The sequence below is a fragment of the Danio rerio genome, chromosome 4, assembly GCF_052040795.2.
Source record: "Danio rerio strain M-AB ecotype USA chromosome 4, GRCz13ab, whole genome shotgun sequence".
NCBI classification, from domain to species: domain Eukaryota; kingdom Metazoa; phylum Chordata; class Actinopteri; order Cypriniformes; family Danionidae; genus Danio; species Danio rerio.
The window spans coordinates 52,948,534-52,966,246 of record NC_141024.2 but is presented as its reverse complement, the minus strand read 5'-3'; the positions used below and the strand labels follow the sequence as shown (position 1 = coordinate 52,966,246).

General features: G+C 43.1%; 2 protein-coding genes and 12 non-coding genes across 14 annotated transcripts in view; 5 read left to right on the top strand and 9 right to left on the bottom strand.

Moving 5' to 3' along the window:
* The window catches only part of LOC137491225 (uncharacterized), a 481,743-nt gene that overhangs the window by 104,985 nt on the left and 359,045 nt on the right, over positions 1-17,713 (top strand). The gene's annotated exons all lie outside the window — the stretch shown is intronic.
* Positions 1-17,713, bottom strand: part of LOC137490924 (uncharacterized) — a 671,652-nt gene that overhangs the window by 547,275 nt on the left and 106,664 nt on the right. The gene's annotated exons all lie outside the window — the stretch shown is intronic.
* trnar-acg (transfer RNA arginine (anticodon ACG)) lies at positions 164-236 on the bottom strand. Its single transcript has one exon. It is a non-coding gene; the product is annotated as a tRNA-Arg (tRNA).
* On the bottom strand, positions 751-823 carry trnar-acg (transfer RNA arginine (anticodon ACG)). The gene has a single exon. It is a non-coding gene; the product is annotated as a tRNA-Arg (tRNA).
* trnae-cuc (transfer RNA glutamic acid (anticodon CUC)) lies at positions 1,121-1,192 on the top strand. Its single transcript has one exon. It is a non-coding gene; the product is annotated as a tRNA-Glu (tRNA).
* trnae-cuc (transfer RNA glutamic acid (anticodon CUC)) lies at positions 1,365-1,436 on the top strand. Its single transcript has one exon. It is a non-coding gene; the product is annotated as a tRNA-Glu (tRNA).
* trnar-acg (transfer RNA arginine (anticodon ACG)) lies at positions 3,062-3,134 on the bottom strand. The gene has a single exon. It is a non-coding gene; the product is annotated as a tRNA-Arg (tRNA).
* trnay-gua (transfer RNA tyrosine (anticodon GUA)) lies at positions 3,550-3,636 on the bottom strand. Its single transcript is given in 2 exon segments — positions 3,550-3,585; positions 3,600-3,636. It is a non-coding gene; the product is annotated as a tRNA-Tyr (tRNA).
* On the bottom strand, positions 3,725-3,796 carry trnae-uuc (transfer RNA glutamic acid (anticodon UUC)). Its single transcript has one exon. It is a non-coding gene; the product is annotated as a tRNA-Glu (tRNA).
* On the bottom strand, positions 5,279-5,351 carry trnar-acg (transfer RNA arginine (anticodon ACG)). Its single transcript has one exon. It is a non-coding gene; the product is annotated as a tRNA-Arg (tRNA).
* trnay-gua (transfer RNA tyrosine (anticodon GUA)) lies at positions 5,797-5,883 on the bottom strand. Its single transcript is given in 2 exon segments — positions 5,797-5,832; positions 5,847-5,883. It is a non-coding gene; the product is annotated as a tRNA-Tyr (tRNA).
* On the bottom strand, positions 5,972-6,043 carry trnae-uuc (transfer RNA glutamic acid (anticodon UUC)). The gene has a single exon. It is a non-coding gene; the product is annotated as a tRNA-Glu (tRNA).
* trnar-ucg (transfer RNA arginine (anticodon UCG)) lies at positions 9,337-9,409 on the top strand. Its single transcript has one exon. It is a non-coding gene; the product is annotated as a tRNA-Arg (tRNA).
* Positions 11,225-11,297, top strand: trnar-ccg (transfer RNA arginine (anticodon CCG)). Its single transcript has one exon. It is a non-coding gene; the product is annotated as a tRNA-Arg (tRNA).

Here is a 17,713-nt window from a genome sequence, read left to right as displayed (position 1 = left end):
CAAGACATGAGAGCAGTTGGGGCAGCCTTTGAACCCAGGAGAGCACCCCACAGGCTCTGTGCTGGCGGCCCCAGAAACTCGATTCACTCCAGAGTAGAACCGAACAACTCCGGGGGCAAACTGCAACCGCACTGCACTGAGAGCAACGCGAAAAAACTGTGAACGAGCCAGCCAGGAGTCGAACCTAGAATCTTCTGATCCGTAGTCAGACGCGTTATCCATTGCGCCACTGGCCCAGTCTGTGTCAGCAGGGCTCATCAGCATGCTGCTTGGAAAGAGGACACGGCTCGGTGAACATGGAGTTCCTTCAATGCATGCTGTGCTTTGTTGTCATGGCAAGTGGTGGTGTCGATAGGATGCTCTTACACCGAGCATGTGACAGTCCCTCCCAAGAAGAACTGTGATCCAGGCTCTGAGACTTTCTCTTCCCCAGGAGGAGGTTGCAAACGTTAGAATTATTTTTGTCAGAGCAGCTGCAGCACACCTGGGTGGAGGCCCACATCTAGACTTGAGGGCAACCTTCAACCAGACCTTCCCTGGTGGTCTAGGAGTTTGGTTTCGGCACTCTCACCGCCGCGGCCCTGGTTCGATTCCCGGTCAGGAAACTTCCTTTTCACCTCCATGCTGAACTTTGAGCAGTGGTCAACTCACTCAAAAGCACTCAAGCCTTCCCATACCGGGAGTCGAACAACTCCGGCAGGGGCAAACCGCGACCGCACAGCACTGAGAGCAACGCAAAAAGATCCTGAACGAGCCAGCCAGGAGTCGAACCTAGAATCTTCTGATCCGTAGTCAGACACGTTATCCATTGCGCCACTGGCCCAGTTCATTTAAGCAGTGCTCAGTAGCATGCTGATTGGAAAGAGGACACGGCTCGGTGAACACGGAGTTCCTTCAACGCATGCTGTGCTTTGTTGTCATGGCAAGTTGTGGTGTCGATAGGATGCTCTTACACCGAGCATGTGACAGTCCCTCCCAAGAAGAACTGTGATCCAGGCTCTGAGACTTTCTCTTCCCCAGGAGGAGGTTGCAAAGGTTAGAGTTATTTTTGTCAGAGCAGCTGCAGCACACCTGGGTGGAGGCCCAGAGCTAGACTTGAGGGCAACCTTCAGCCAGACCTTCCCTGGTGGTCTAGTGGTTAGGATTCGGCGCTCTCACCACCGCGGCCCGGGTTCGATTCCCGGTCAGGGAACTTCCTTTTCACCTCCATGCTGAACTTTGAGCAGTGGTGAACTCACTTGGCGAAGGCAAGAAAGCGGCTCTGAGCGCAAAAGTTGTCCTTCGAGCCGGAGTCGAACCAGTGACCTAAGGATTGCCATCATCCCACCTACAGCTAGACTTGAGGGCAACCTTCAGCCAGACCTTCCCTGGTGGTCTAGTGGTTAGGATTCGGCGCTCTCACCGCCGCGGCCTGGGTTCGATTCCCGGTCAGGGAACTTCCTTTTCATCTCCATGCTGAACTTTGAGCAGTGGTGAACTCACTTGGCGAAGGCAAGAAAGCGGCTCTGAGCGCAAAAGTACCCGTTTCACCCGGGCCGCCTGGGTGAAAACCAGGAATCCTAACCGCTAGACCATATGGGAACTGCCACTTTGGAACGCCAGTCTTGGCACAAACTCCAGTTCATTCTGATCGCTGGCACGTCCCTGCTCCGCTTGCACAAGTGCCACTCATACACTTACGCACTCTCTCATACACAGTTTCTTGGTTTCCGTAACCGAGAACCTTCTGATCCGTAGTCATAAGCGCTAACCTTTGTGCCGCGGTCACTCTGTTCAGCACCTTGTTAGCACATTGCTTGGAGCAAGGACAAGGCTCTGTCAACCCGGAGTTCCTTCACCACACATTCTGCTTTGTTTTTATGGCAAGAGGTTGTGTGGATGGGATGCTCTTACAGGATTCCTGACAGTCCCTCCATAGAAGAGCTGAGATCCAGGGTCGGAGACTCTCTCCTCTCCAAGAGGAGGTTAAAAGCAATGGTTTCTTTTGTGTCTGTGTGTCAGAGCGCTTAGGTGTTGCTGCAGCTCAGAGACCTACAAGTGGAGGAGATTACACTGCAAGTTGCCTGGATGACCTCTAAGTGGTAGGCACTTATGCCGCACGTAGGCTGGGTTTGCGATTGATGTAGCTGTAGTAGACATTCACAAAAATAAAAATATATATAAACTGCTTACTCTGAGGTTGTGTTTAGGGTTGGGGTAGGAGTAAAATTGAATAAAACACAGCAGGTAACCGTGAGGTTGGGCCTAGGGCTGGGGTAGGTGTGATTTTAATAAACTGCGATAGGTTGTATTCTGTGCCATGTACGAGACATTGAATCAATGAAACCCACATGGAGGTTTGTTACTGTGAGGTTGGGTTAAGAGTTGGGGTAGGTTGAGAGGTTGATAAAACACAGCAGGAAACTGTGAGGTTGGGTTAAGGATTGGGGTAGGTTTGACATTAAAAACATAACTGGTTGGGCGCTGTGTCTTGTACCAGACATTAAATGAATGAAAACTCCAGGAGGTTTTTACAGCCCACTTGGAGCTCAAGTCTCACCCGCTTGGAGCTGACCAGGCCATTTGGAGCAGGCTCGGATTTCTATTTATACCTTTCTCAGTCAGGTAACTTCCTTTTCAGTAGTATGAGCGTCTGCACTGTGTGGCATATTTGCCGACATATAACAGAGACGGAAACATTGCTCACACTTGTCTGAGGTGGTCATTTTGACTGCAATCTTGTTTTAGGCTAGCACTTTGTTTTTGAATATTGTCTGCTTTTCGAATGCGTATCTGTGCTGCAGTAGAACGCCTTAGCCTCACAGCAAACATTTTGGTCTACAAGCTGTCACTGCCGTCTTCCCAGGAGAGTGGCTGTACTGGTTTCTTTTGGAAGTCCTGAGGGATGTACGGGACCAAGACATGAGAGCAGTTGGGGCAGCCTTTGAATCCAGGAGAGCACCCCACAGGCTCTGTGCTGGCGGCCCCAGAAACTCGATTCACTCTAGAGTAGAACCGAACAACTCCGGCAGGGGCAAACCGCGACCGCACTGCACTGAGAGCAACGCAAAAAGATCCTGAACGAGCCAGCCAGGAGTCGAACCTAGAATCTTCTGATCCGTAGTCAGACACGTTATCCATTGCGCCACTGGCCCAGTTCGCGTCAGCAGTGCTCAGTAGCATGCTGATTGGAAAGAGGACACGGCTCGGTGAACACGGAGTTCCTTTAACGCATGCTGTGCTTTGTTGTCATGGCAAGTTGTGGTGTCGATAGGATGCTCTTACACCGAGCATGTGACAGACCCTCCCAAGAAGAACTGTGATCCAGGCTCTGAGACTTTCTCTTCCCCAGGAGGAGGTTGCAAAGGTTAGAGTTATTTTTGTCAGAGCAGCTGCAGCACACCTGGGTGGAGGCCCACAGCTGGACTTGAGGGCAACCTTCAGCCAGACCTTCCCTGGTGGTCTAGTGGTTAGGATTCGGCGAACTTCCTTTTCACCTCCATGCTGAACTTTGAGCAGTGGTGAACTCACTTGGCGAAGGCAAGAAAGCGGCTCTGAGCGCAAAAGATGTCCTTCGAGCCGGAGTCGAACCAGCGACCTAAGGATTGCCATCATCCCACCTACAGTCCTCCGCTCTACCAACTGAGCTATCGAAGGCTTAAGGGGCAGTTTCACAACCACATCCTATAAGGTAGCTGCAGTCCGACCGCTGGCCAAAAAGGACAGAAGCAAAATCACTCAAGCCTTCCCATACCGGGAGTCAAACCCGGGCCGCCTGGGTGAAAACCAGGAATCCTAACCGCTAGACCATATGGGAACTGCCACTTTGGAACGCCAGTCTTGGCACAAACTCCAGTTCATTCTGTTCGCTGGCACGTCCCTGCTCCGCTTGCACAAGTGCCACTCATACACTTACGCACTCTCTCATACACAGTTTCTTGGTTTCCGTAACCGAGAACCTTCTGATCCGTAGTCATAAGCGCTAACCTTTGTGCCGCCGTCACTCTGTTCAGCACCTTGTTAGCACATTGCTTGGAGCAAGAACAAGGCTCTGTCAACCCGGAGTTCCTTCACCACACATTCTGCTTTGTTTTTATGGCAAGAGGTTGTGTGGATGGGATGCTCTTACAGGATTCCTGACAGTCCCTCCATAGAAGAGCTGAGATCCAGGGTCGGAGACTCTCTCCTCTCCAAGAGGAGGTTAAAAGCAATGGTTTCTTTTGTGTCTGTGTGTCAGAGCGCTTAGGTGTTGCTGCAGCTCAGAGACCTACAAGTGGAGGAGATTACACTGCAAGTTGCCTGGATGACCTCTAAGTGGTAGGCACTTATGCCGCACGTAGGCTGGGTTTGCGATTGATGTAGCTGTAGTAGACATTCACAAAAATAAAAATATATATATAAACTGCTTACTCTGAGGTTGTGTTTAGGGTTGGGGTAGGAGTAAAATTGAATAAAACACAGCAGGTTACCGTGAGGTTGGGCCTAGGGCTGGGGTAGGTGTGATTTTAATAAACTGCGATAGGTTGTATTCTGTGCCATGTACGAGACATTGAATCAATGAAACCCACATGGAGGTTTGTTACTGTGAGGTTGGGTTAAGAGTTGGGGTAGGTTGAGAGGTTGATAAAACACAGCAGGAAACTGTGAGGTTGGGTTAAGGATTGGGGTAGGTTTGACATTAAAAACATAACTGGTTGGGCGCAGTGTCTTGTACCAGACATTAAATGAAAGAAAACTCCAGGAGGTTTTTACAGCCCACTTGGAGCTCAAGTCTCACCCGCTTGGAGCTGACCAGGCCATTTGGAGCAGGCTCCGATTTCTATTTATACCTTTCTCAGTCAGGTAACTTCCTTTTCAGTAGTATGAGCGTCTGCACTGTGTGGCATATTTGCCGACATATAACAGAGACGGAAACATTGCTCACACTTGTCTGAGGTGGTCATTTTGACTGCAATCTTGTTTTAGGCTGGCACTTTGTTTTTGAATATTGTCTGCTTTTCGAATGCGTATCTGTGCTGCAGTAGAACGCCTTAGCCTCACAGCAAACATTTTGGTCTACAAGCTGTCACTGCCGTCTTCCCAGGAGAGTGGCTGTACTGGTTTCTTCTGGAAGTCCTGAGGGATGTACGGGACCAAGACATGAGAGCAGTTGGGGCAGCCTTTGAACCCAGGAGAGCACCCCACAGGCTCTGTGCTGGCGGCCCCAGAAGCTCGATTCACTCCAGAGTAGAACCGAACAACTCCGGCAGGGGCAAACCGCGACCGCACAGCACTGAGAGCAACGCAAAAAGATCCTGAACGAGCCAGCCAGGAGTCGAACCTAGAATCTTCTGATCCGTAGTCAGACGCGTTATCCATTGCGCCACTGGCCCAGTCCTGGCTCAGTAGCTTGCTGATTGGAAAGAGGACACGGCTCGGTGAACACGGAGTTCCTTCAACGCATGCTGTGCTTTGTTGTCATGGCAAGTTTTGGTGTCGATAGGATGCTCTTACACCGAGCATGTGACAGTCCCTCCCAAGAAGAACTGTGATCCAGGCTCTGAGACTTTCTCTTCCCCAGGAGGAGGTTGCAAAGGTTAGAGATATTTTTGTCAGAGCAGCTGCAGCACACCTGGGTGGAGGCCCACAGCTAGACTTGAGGGCAACTTTCAGCCAGACCTTCCTTGGTGGTCTAGTGGTTAGGATTCGGCGCACTCACCGCCGCGGCCCGGGTTCAATTCCCGGTCAGGGAACTTCCTTTTCACCTCCATGCTGAACTTTGAGCAGTGGTGAACTTACTTGGCGAAGGCAAGAAAGCGGCTCTTAGCGCAAAAGATGTCCTTCGTGCCGGAGTCGAACCAGCGACCTAAGGATTGCCATCATCCCCCCTACAGTCCTCCGCTCTACCAACTGAGCTATCGAAGGCTTACAAGGCAATTCCACAACCACATCCTATAAGGTAGCTGCAGTCCGACCGCTGGCCAAAAAGGACAGAAGCAAAATCACTCAAGCCTTCCCATACCGGTAGTCGAACCCGGGCCGCCTGGGTGAAAACCAGGAATCCTAACCGCTAGACCATATGGGAACTGCCACTTTAGAACGCCAGTCTTGGCACAAACTCCAGTTCATTCTGATCGCTGGCACGTCCCTGCTCCGCTTGCACAAGTGCCACTCATACACTTACGCACTCTCTCATACACAGTTTCTTGGTTTCCGTAACCGAGAACCTTCTGATCCGTAGTCATAAGCGCTAACCTTTGTGCCGCCGTCACTCTGTTCAGCACCTTGTTAGCACATTGCTTGGAGCAAGGACAAGGCTCTGTCAACCCGGAGTTCCTTCACCACACATTCTGCTTTGTTTTTATGGCAAGAGGTTGTGTGGATGGGATGCTCTTACAGGATTCCTGACAGTCCCTCCATAGAAGAGCTGAGATCCAGGGTCGGAGACTCTCCTCTCCAAGAGGAGGTTAAAAGCAATGGTTTCTTTTGTGTCTGTGTGTCAGAGCGCTTAGGTGTTGCTGCAGCTCAGAGACCTACAAGTGGAGGAGATTACACTGCAAGTTGCCTGGATGACCTCTAAGTGGTAGGCACTTATGCCGCACGTAGGCTGGGTTTGCGATTGATGTAGCTGTAGTAGACATTCACAAAAATAAAAATATATATATAAACTGCTTACTCTGAGGTTGTGTTTAGGGTTGGGGTAGGAGTAAAATTGAATAAAACACAGCAGGTTACCGTGAGCTTGGGCCTAGGGCTGGGGTAGGTGTGATTTTAATAAACTGCGATAGGTTGTATTCTGTGCCATGTACGAGACATTGAATCAATGAAACCCACATGGAGGTTTGTTACTGTGAGGTAGGGTTAAGAGTTGGGGTAGGTTGGGAGGTTGATAAAACACAGCAGGAAACTGTGAGGTTGGGTTAAGGATTGGGGTAGGTTTGACATTCAAACATAACTGGTTGGGCGCAGTGTCTTGTACGAGACGCTAAATGAATGAAAACTCCAGGAGGTTTGTACAGCCCACTTGGAGCTGACCAGGTCGTTTGGAGCAGGCTCCGATTTCTATTTATACCTTTCTCAGTCAGGTAACTTCCTTTTCAGTAGTATGAGCGTCTGCACTGTGTGGCATATTTGCAGACATATAGCAGAGACCGAAACATTGCTCACACTTGTCTGAGGTGGTCATTTTGACTGCAATCTTGTTTTAGGTTGGCACTTTGTTTTTGAATCTTGTCGGCTTTCCGAATGTGTATCTGTGCTGCAGTAGAACGCCTTAGCCTCACAGCAAACATTTTGGTCTACAAGCTGTCACTGCTGTCTTCCCAGGAGAGTGGCTGTACTGGTTTCTTCTGGAAGTCCTGAGGGATGTACGGGACCAAGACATGAGAGCAGTTGGGGCAGACTTTGAACCCAGGGGAGCATCCCACAGGCTCTGTGCTGGCAGCCCCAGAAACTTGATCCACTCCAAAGTAGAACCAAACAACTCTGGCAGGGGCAAACTGCAACTGCAGTGCACTGACTGAGAGCAATGCAATAAATCCTGAACGAGCCAGCCAAAAGTCAAATCTAGAATCTTCTGATCCGTTGTCAGACATGTTATCCATTGCGCCACTGGCACACACTGTGCAAGGAGTGCTCAGTAGCATGCTGTTTGGAAAGAGCACATGGCCTGGTAAACATGGAGTTCCTTCAACGCATGCTGTGCTTTGTTGTCATGGCAAGTTGTGGTGTCGATAGGATGCTTTTACACAGAGCATGTGACAGTCCCTCCGTAGAAGAACTTTGAACCCGGCTCTGAGACTTTCTCTTCTCTAGGAGGAGGTTGCAAACATTAGAGTTATTTTTGTCAGAGCAGCTGCAGCACACGTGGGTGGAGGCCCACAGCTAGGCTAGAGGGCAACCTTTAGCCAGGCCTTCCCTGGTGGTCTTGTGGTTAGGACTTAGTGCTCTTACCGCTGTCGCCTGGGTTCAATTCCTGGTCAGGGAGCTTCCATTTCACCTCTATGGTAAACTTTGAGCAGTGTTGCCGATGATCTCTTCACAAAAGCAGCTCTGAATGCAAAAGATGTCCTTCGAGCCGCACTGTAAGACGTAATAAGACACACTCTGGCAAATTTGCTCGAAGTACAAATTTGCTTGAAATAACGCAAAAACAACCAATTTACACTTTTTAGTGAAATATTTGTGTCCTAATAGTGTTTTTAGCAGTGTGGGACACATATATGACTGTCAACAGCTCAAAAAATGTGTTTTGGAGTTTCGTGACCCTTTAAGGTACAAATACACACATGAAAATCTTACTTTGTTTAACTAAGTATATTTTTATATGTTTTGTTGTTTTGTCTCACATTATTTTATGTAGGACACAAATGTCTCAAATGCAGCTTTAACATCATTGGAATAAATTATATTTTAACATATTCAAATGGAAAAGCTAACATATTAAAAAGGAATAATTATTTACAAGGTTACTTTTATATCTGCATTTTTATAATTTAAAGCAGTTTTGTCCCAAACCTTTGAAAAATAGTCCATGTTGTCTTTATATTTTTAGATGTTTCATTTATTACTGATTTTAGTTTATTCTTTCAAAATATGTAATTATGCAGTTGAAGTGATATTGTGCTATTTTGCTACATAGTAGAAGTGAACTAGTTTTGTTTTGTGTTAAAGCCACAATGGCCCTGTATAAAAGTGCTTTACTGGGACCTTATAGGCACATTTTGTGCCTGGACTCAACTTAGTATTAGTGGGACCTAACTATTTTGTTAATTACTAAATGCCCACAGAGCATGCTCATAGGACATACTTCTGACTCAGATAGTATACCTATACTTCGCCCATTGTGGCTATATACACTCCACTTTGTGTGGACTTGCTATGGGCCCAAAGTGAACTTCTGTTTCAAGTGGGCCAGCCCACAGTTTGGCCTAGCGACATTGTATATGTTTTTGGTATAGACATGTTTCTTTGGAAATTTGTGCAGTAATACTGTACACTCAAGTACGTGAAGGTGAGCTTTAGCAAACAGCATAATACATTCAAAACTATTGTATAAAAATAGCATATCTTATTAAAAAAAGCATATCTTAATTAAGATATAAATTGGATCTCATTGAAATACTGTAGAAATTATCCAAAAGGATTTTTATGTATTGTACTATAAAACAATCCTATAGCAATGGTTCCAAAATAAGATCAAAATTCTAATTGAATTCCTTCAAAGAAATCCTATAAGATGCTTCTTTTTTGTCTGTTTGGCAGTGCCACAAAAAAATTCTGTGAAACCGGTCCAATCTACTTTTTGTTCATGTTGTTTTTTGTTATGTGCGTCAGCAACTCCCTGGATGCGTATTACAGTTGACAGGCAGTAAAAACGGCCCAGTGGCCTAATGGATAAGGCACCAGCCTTCGAAGCTGGGGATTGTGGGTTCAAGTCCCACCTGGGTTGTCTTTGATGCAGTTCTTATTAAGTTGGCTATGCAGCACAATCCAGTGTGATCTTCAAAAAGCTAGGTTTATAAAGGTCAAAAAGACATGACAATGGAAAACTCTTTAGAGAATCTGTTTTGTCATTAGGTGTACACACCAGATCGTCTGAATGCAATATGGTATAGGAATCCTAAAGTGCTGTTTTCTGAGTTATAAGAACTTCCTGAGCCATACAACAGATATGGCAAATGCTAGTATTGGCCCAGTGGCCTAATGGATAAGGAATCAGCCTTCAAAGCTAGGGATTGTGGGTTTAAGTCCCATTTGGGTTGTGTTTGTTGGGTTACATAAAAATTGTATGGAAAAAATCCTGACATGTCTCCTCAAAGCTTATGCGTGATGATCTAAGGTCAATAGTTCGCTAGAGAGAGGGAGGGAGATCTTAGCTGCGTCCCAAATCGCATACTTATACACTATTCTACGCCATTTTGTAGTATAAATAGTGTAAGTAGTGTGTTCACACTGAAAACTATAAAAATAATAAGTGCACTTTAATTTCCCGGATGATGCACTCATTCAGCCGCTAAAATGAAGTGTGGAATGATGGACACTTCACGCACTCAACGACCGCAGGTTTGCTTACGTAGCGGAAGAGGCGGAGCTATCGGACGCACATGTTGAATAACTTTATTTATTTTGGATGGTGAGAACAAAATTCTTGTACGAGAGTGATTATAGTGCCTCCCGATGGTGAATGCGGCAACACTCACGGCAGGTAATATTTGATAATTCGGTCGTTTATTTCACTGATTTGGCAAATGTCAAACGTCATCAGGGAAACGGTTTGAATTTCCGCTTAGTAAAAAAAACATTAGTGTGCCATTTGGGACGCCACTACATACATGTACTATTCTGTTGAGTGTGTAAGTGCATAAGTACATAGTGCATGAGTGCATAGTGTATAGTGTGCCATTTGGGACACAGCTAATGACTTCAAGTACCCGGTGGCTTTCAAATAATGGTCTCATGTTAGGTGGATGATGATGAAATGCAAACAAGAAAATAGCTGCAGAAAGGTTGTGATTTCATGTTAATGAGAGTGGCCTCGTCTGGAATTTGAAACTCAAGACCAGTCTCACACCATACCCCAGGACCAATGAGACACGAATGTGGATGATTACACAAAGAAAATGTTTGTCCATTAGTTGCAAACATCTTATTTAATGGAATGCAAACTGGCATCGAGATCCCAAAGTGCAGTTTTCCATGCGTTGGCATCTTGTTGAGGGCATACAAGAGCTCCATGACAAAAACTTGGTAACATGGCCCAGTGGCCTAAAGGATAAGGCATCAGCCTCTGGAGTTGGGCGTTGTGGGTTCAAGGCCCGTCTGGGTTGTGTTTTTATGGGTTACATTTAAGTTGTGTGAAAAAATCCTGGCTTGTCTACTTAAAGCTTAGGTGTGATGATCTGAGGACAATAGCTTCAAATTCTCAGACTTGCTGCACACTTCAATTAAGATTCATCCATTCTTGCTTGAATCTCACTGTCACGTTACAAACCTAAAAGGTTCCGCTAAGCTCTAGTAATGGAGATCTTGGCTTCAAGTACCCCATGGCTCTTAACTAACGGTCTCATGTTAGGTGGATGATGATGAAATGCAAACAAGAAAATAGCTGCAGAAAGGTTGTGATTTCAAGTTAATGAGAGTGGCCTTGACTGGAATTTGAAACTCTCAAGACCAGTCGCACTATACGCTAGAACCATACCCCAGGACCAATGAGACAAGAATGTAAATGATAGCAGAAATAAAATGTTTGTACTATTAGTGACGTGGCCCAGTGGCCTAATGGATAAGGCATCAGCCTCCGGAGCTGGGGATTGTGGGTTCAAGTCCCACCTGGGTCGTTTTTGAAGGTCTCACTTCAACTTGGGAGCAATGGTTGTTGGATAAAACACAGTAGCTGTGAAAACCTTCTTGAGATGTGTTTGTGTGTCATTAACTTCCTTCATTGTCATCCATATTTCCTGTAATGACTAAAAGGGTACTCTGTGCTTACATATAAAGCTGGTGGGTTTTTCAAGATCCATAAACAAATCTAATAACCAAACCATTGCCACTGCTTTTTTTGTCTGTATTGTACATGTTAGAATGATTTACAGTAGTTGAGAGTTCAATGTGGCTATTACCTCCGTGGCATATACCGCCGCCGCTTTAAATGGACAAGCAGAGTTTTTAATGTATGACAGCAGTCTGTGAATATGCCGCCAGGGGGCACAAAGGGATGCTAACAGACAGAAATAGCCTATACAGCAGCTGTAAATATGCTACTGTTCTTATAAATAAAGATGAAACGATAAAACAAAGCATTATAATTCCTTCATTAATCATTAAAAATTTGTTAACATGCTTTATTATCATTGTAAACTTGTTAAGTGCAATGAGGATTAATTTTGGAAAGTAGAATTGAAGAAATAAAAGACAACTAAAATATAAGCACAAACATTCATAACAAATAAGTAGGCCTAAATAAATAAATAAAGCAATCTTTTAGCCTAAATATAAAAAGATGTTGTTTGCTATTTTGATAGGACTAGGACAGTCATTTAATAAGCTTTTTCATTTATATCTTCATTTACATTTTTACTTATGTTTTCGTTGTTGATTAAGCATAAAAATAAATTGACCTACCTCAAGCAGATCACTAAAAGTATTAAAAAAAAATCATTTTGCCGCAGGACATAAATGAAGTCCCGCAAATTTATTTTTAATAATTTAGTTGGAGTTCAGTTAATTTTTTTTTCGAAACGTCAATGTTCTCCTTTAAAGTATAATTGTTGTTTTGTTTTTTGTTTGGTTTTTTACTTGTAGTAATGGCTCAGTATCTTTGGTATTTGAATTAAAATTTTTAGTCACCTTGCGTGTGAAATATAATTCGCGCATAACCGCGTAAAAAGAAGAAAAAGCTGTCAAAAGTTAGAGCCAGTTCATCCAAATTAGCCATATTAAAATACAGCATGTATGTTAATACAGGCAGAGTTTAAACAAACTCAGGGTAAGGCTAAATTATGCACTTTCCTTTTAAGGCAAGATTTGCGGTGAACCAAGAAGAGGTTTTACCAACCACTTATTTACAAATATTATATGTCAATCTTCGTGCTCATGAGTTGATATGTTGCCTTTTTATAGCCTACATGCTACTATGGTGTATAATAATGTTTGGTGGAACAGTAAATTGGTTTAACAACTTGAATTTGGAATCGGGCCAGCCGAGTTGATTTCAGAAAATAATTTTTTTATTATACATATATATTATTATATTATTAAATTACCACTATTTTGGAGACCATGCGCTTCTTCACCCTCTTCTCCACTGTTTTCTTAAGTAAGGTAAAATGATGTTAAAACATGAAATGTAGGAAAACACAGTACAAATAATCATGAAGGAGATAACGGAAAGACAGAATGGTATAATAATTACCCTTTTTGAGTTCCTGGTCCTCTTTCTGTAAAAAAATTAGCTGTTATTAATGACTAAATAGGTCACGCAGAAGATCAGCTAAGAAAAGTTCTACAGGGTCTGTGGCACTTGCGGCCTTATGGGCTCATACAGGTTGTGAAATGTGGGTGGGACTGCAAAGCTGTGAATCTTTGCCAATCTTTTGGATATGACAATAGCCTGTACTGTATACAGTAGTCTAAATTTATCAACTTAACCTAATCCTTTAGCTTTCTTTTTTTTCTTTTTTTTTTTACAAAAAATTTGATGCAAAATAGCAATAGGCAAGTTGTTACAGCAACACGCAAATATGTTTCAAAGGATTAAAATATTACAAAAATTATTATTTTCTACATAAATATAAAAACTGCTGCCTCCATGCCTTCTTCATCTCGGGTGGCTTGTTTTTAGTTCATTCATAACAACTTGCTTTTTTTATAATATTATTATTAGCAGCAGTATTGTTTATTATATGCATATTTATATTTGTGTTATTAAAAACAAACTTAGATTTGTCCACGTGTCTGGTTTTGGACCATATGGGGCATAGCTAAATTATATGTACAAAAAACAATACACAACAAAAGAGTTTTGAAATATTAAATATGAGGCATTTGGATAAGATGACATTAATCAAATCGTGCAAACAGAGCATTTTTCAGGAGAGTAAAACCATCAGAATCCTACCTTCTTTTCTGTCATCCAGTCCTGTGCAAACAAGTGTTAATGTTTTTGTCTGACGTGGTTAAATACAAAAAAAATTGTAAAGGTAGAGCTTTATTATAGCTGCTGAGCGCAAGGAAATATAGGCTATAGTCTAGGCTGTGTTTTATTACTTGCTCTTATGTCCTGCAACACTTAACGGTTTCCTTTACTTATGATAACCAAATAATATGCAACATCCTTAAACTCTTCTCTTATATAAAGAGAAATCACCTATCAAGTGTCATATAGCCTAGGGAAATATTGATATGATAAGGTTTCTCCTGAGCATTTGGACAGAATGTTTGATGATGTCTATCAAAAAGAGGATGATATAAAATACATTTTATACCAAGCTATTATCGGAAAACTCCAGGGCTCAACTTAACCCAGCTGTTTTTGTCGAGATTCTCCCGTATTTTACCATTTGATCCCGCTATCACGTTTATCTCACTTGATTTTTCATTTACATCAATGGGTGCTGTTACTGCTCCGGTCAGCTAATCAAAAACTTGTCTGCATATTTACTGGGTGGGTCACAGGTAAATAAGATCAATCTTTGGTTATCCAAACTTTGACCACAATAAAGCTCACTACAGATATGCAGACATCTTCATTCTTACAATACCCAAATAAGCTTTTAGGATCATATGCGTTTAGGCAAGGCAAGTTTATTTATATAGCACATTTCATACACAATGGCAATTAAAAGTGCTTTACATAAACAAGAATAAAAAAAACAAGTAAAATAAAAATAAAAACAAATAATAAAAATTAGGGATGTAACGGTATCAGAATTTCACGGTACGGTAATACCTCGGTATGAATGTCACGGTACGGTATTTATTGAATCATTTACAGGAAAAAAAAAAACTTTTGAAAATACTGTTAGCTTTGAAACAGGAACTTCAATTTTAATAACAAAAAATTATTAAACCATGTAAAAAAAATAAAGTTTCAATTTAGTATTGTTAAAAACTCATCACATTTAACATTTAATCACTCACTTAGATAGAGATGGGTTTAAAGGAAAATTATCATATAACTATAATCTGGTAAAAGCTGGTATCTCTGGGTATTTACAATGTCCCCTGCAACAGAAAAAACCCCTCTCATTTGGGACTGAGGATTCTGGGACAAGAGAGATATGACTTGGCCCATGTTGACAGCAGTGGGGTAACGTTGTGCATTGTCTTTCCCCCACTTGAGAGGACAAACCATGAGTGAGATAGAGATCTCTTTGCGGTACAAGTCAATGTCTGCATCAATCTGAACAGTGTGCTGTGTTTCTGCAGTCCCCATGACTGTTATTAGTCGTATTCCCCAACTTGCAGGCACGTGCACACATAGGGCTCAACCTGTGCAGTGCACATGCCCTTTTTAGTCTTGGATAGAAAATGCCCTTCCAAAACGATCAAAAGTGCCCCCGCGACGCGACACAACCTCCGTCCAGTCCAGCCCTTCAGTAGGCGCTCGATAACACCTCTCTTGAGTATGCGCGCTCAACCCCCCCTCGGCGCTTTACAATACGCGCGCCACAACACAGCTGATCAGAACGCGCGCGACGACAACACCAACTTTAGGTTCGATCATGTCCATCTTTTTTTCATCTCCGCTACTAGCAGCACACTCCATTTCCGCATTACTGGATCTGTAGCGACAACAGACCGCAAAGGATTATGGCCACGCCGGGGCTGATGGGAAATGAAGTTTCAGCTACCTCCCGTTCGCTTCATTCGCCTGAGCAAATTTTCTCAGAAGACCTATAGTTTTACCGAGTCATGCGACTTCGGTAATATCGAAAAAATTTAATATTGCGGTATGACGGTATTTACAATACCGTTACATCCCTAATAAAAATGCGTAAAAACAAAACTTAAAAACAGGTAAAATGTGATATAAAAGAATGAAGAAGAGAAAAACATGATAGTGCAATCTGTCGGACGCAGCACAGTGCTCATTCAGTAAAGGCACAGCTAAACAGATGTGTTTTCAGTCTTGATTTGAATGTGCCTAATGTTGGAGCACATCTGATCATTTCTGGAAGCTGATTCCAGCAGTGAGGGGCATAGTGGCTAAAAGCCGATTCACCCTGCTTTGACTGAACTCTTGGAACTTCTAGTTTATATGATCCTAATGATCTGAGTGATCTGTTAGGTTTGTATTCAGTGAGCATATCTGTAATGTATTTAGGTCCTAGGCCATTTAGTGATTTATAGACCAGTAATAATACTTTAAAATCTATTCTGAATGTAACTGGCAGCCAGTGTAAAGACCTGAGGACAGGTGTGATGTGCTCTGATTTTCTGGTTCTGGTTAGAATTCTGGCTGCAGCATTCTGGATGAGCTGCAACTGTCTGACTGTCTTTTTAGGAAGACCAGTGAGGAGTCCATTACAGTAATCCACCCTGCTGCTGATAAAAGCATGAACAAGTTTTTCTAAATCTTCACTAGAGACAAAGCATCTGATTCTTGCAATGTTTTTGAGATGATAGTATGCTGATTTACTGACTGCTTTGACATGACTGTTGAAACTCAGATCTGACTCAAGAGTCACACCAAGATTCTTGACCTTATTTTTTGTCGTTTGACCTTTAGTGCCAAGGTACGCATTAACCTTGAGAACCTCATCCCTGTTCCCAAACACAATCATTTCAGTTTTCTCTTTGTTTAACTGAAGAAAGTTTTGGCACATCCAATTGCTCATTTCATCAATGCATTGGCAGAGGGTGTCAATGGGGCTGTAGTCATTAGGCAGTAAGGCTAGGTAGATCTGAGTGTCATCAGCATAGCTGTGGTAGGAGATTTGGTTCTTTCTCATTATTTGGCTTAGAGGGAGCATGTAAAGGTTGAACAGGAGAGGTGCCAGAATCTAGCCTTGTGGGACTCCACACATCATGGGTGTCCACCTCGACCTATGGTCACCTATACTGACATGGTAACCTCTACCTTCAAGGTAAGATCTAAACCATTTGAGGACCGTGCCAGACAGCACAACCCAGTTTTCCAGCCTATCCAGAAGTATGCTGTGATCGACAGTGTCAAATGCAGCACTGAGATCCAACAATACCAGCACTGTTATTTTACCTGAATCTGTATTTAGGCGTATATCATTGATTATCTTTATAAGAGCACTCTCTGTACTGTGATGTGCTCTGAACCTTGATTGAAAATTGTCTAAACACCCCCTGAAGTTTAAGAACTTGTTAACCTGGTTAAAAACAACTTTTTCAATGATTTTGCCAATGAAAAAGAGATTTGAGATTGGCCTGTAATTGCTCAATAGGGTGTTATCCAGGTTGCTCTTCTTCAAGAGGGGTTTAACAACCGCAGTTTTAAGTGAGGTTGGAAAAATCCCTGATAGAAGTGAAGCATTTACTACTTTTAGAAGATCCATTTCTAACCAGGTAAACACCATTTTGAAGAATGATGTGGGGAGCGTGTCAAGACTGCAGGTTGATGTTTTCATAACTTGCACAATTTCTTCTAAGATTTTGCCGTTAATTGCCATGAAATCAGACATAATTTCTGATTTCTTAAGTTGTGGTTGAGCTTGTTTGATATCGACACAACTTGACTGATTGGATGAGCTGATTGCCTTTCTGATATTATTGATCTTATCAGTAAAGAAATGAGCAAACTCATTACATTTGCTTTCAGAGAGGGGCTCACTTGGAATCCGACTGGGGGGGTTTGTGAGTCTCTATCGTTGCAAAGAGTGTACGAGCATTATTTAAGTTGCTGTTTATAAGGCTTGAAAAGAAAGTCTGTCTAGCAGTGTTTAGTTCCATATTAAAAGCATGAAGACTGTCTTTATAGATATTATAATGGACTACTAGTTTCGTTTTTCTCCACATATGCTCAGCTTTTCTGCACTGTCTTTTCATCATTTGTACTCTCGGTGACCTTGTCCAATATCCCTTTTGCCTGCCAGTCAATTTCTTGACTTTAAAAGGAGCAACGTCATTTATGATTATCTTAATTTTAGAGCTAAACAAATCAAGGAGAGAATCAACAGAGTCTGCAGATATACTTGGTGCTAGCGATATGGCCTTCATAAACTGCTCACTAGTGTTCTCATTTATGCATCTCTTTCTGACAGAGACAGATCTGTCTTTAATA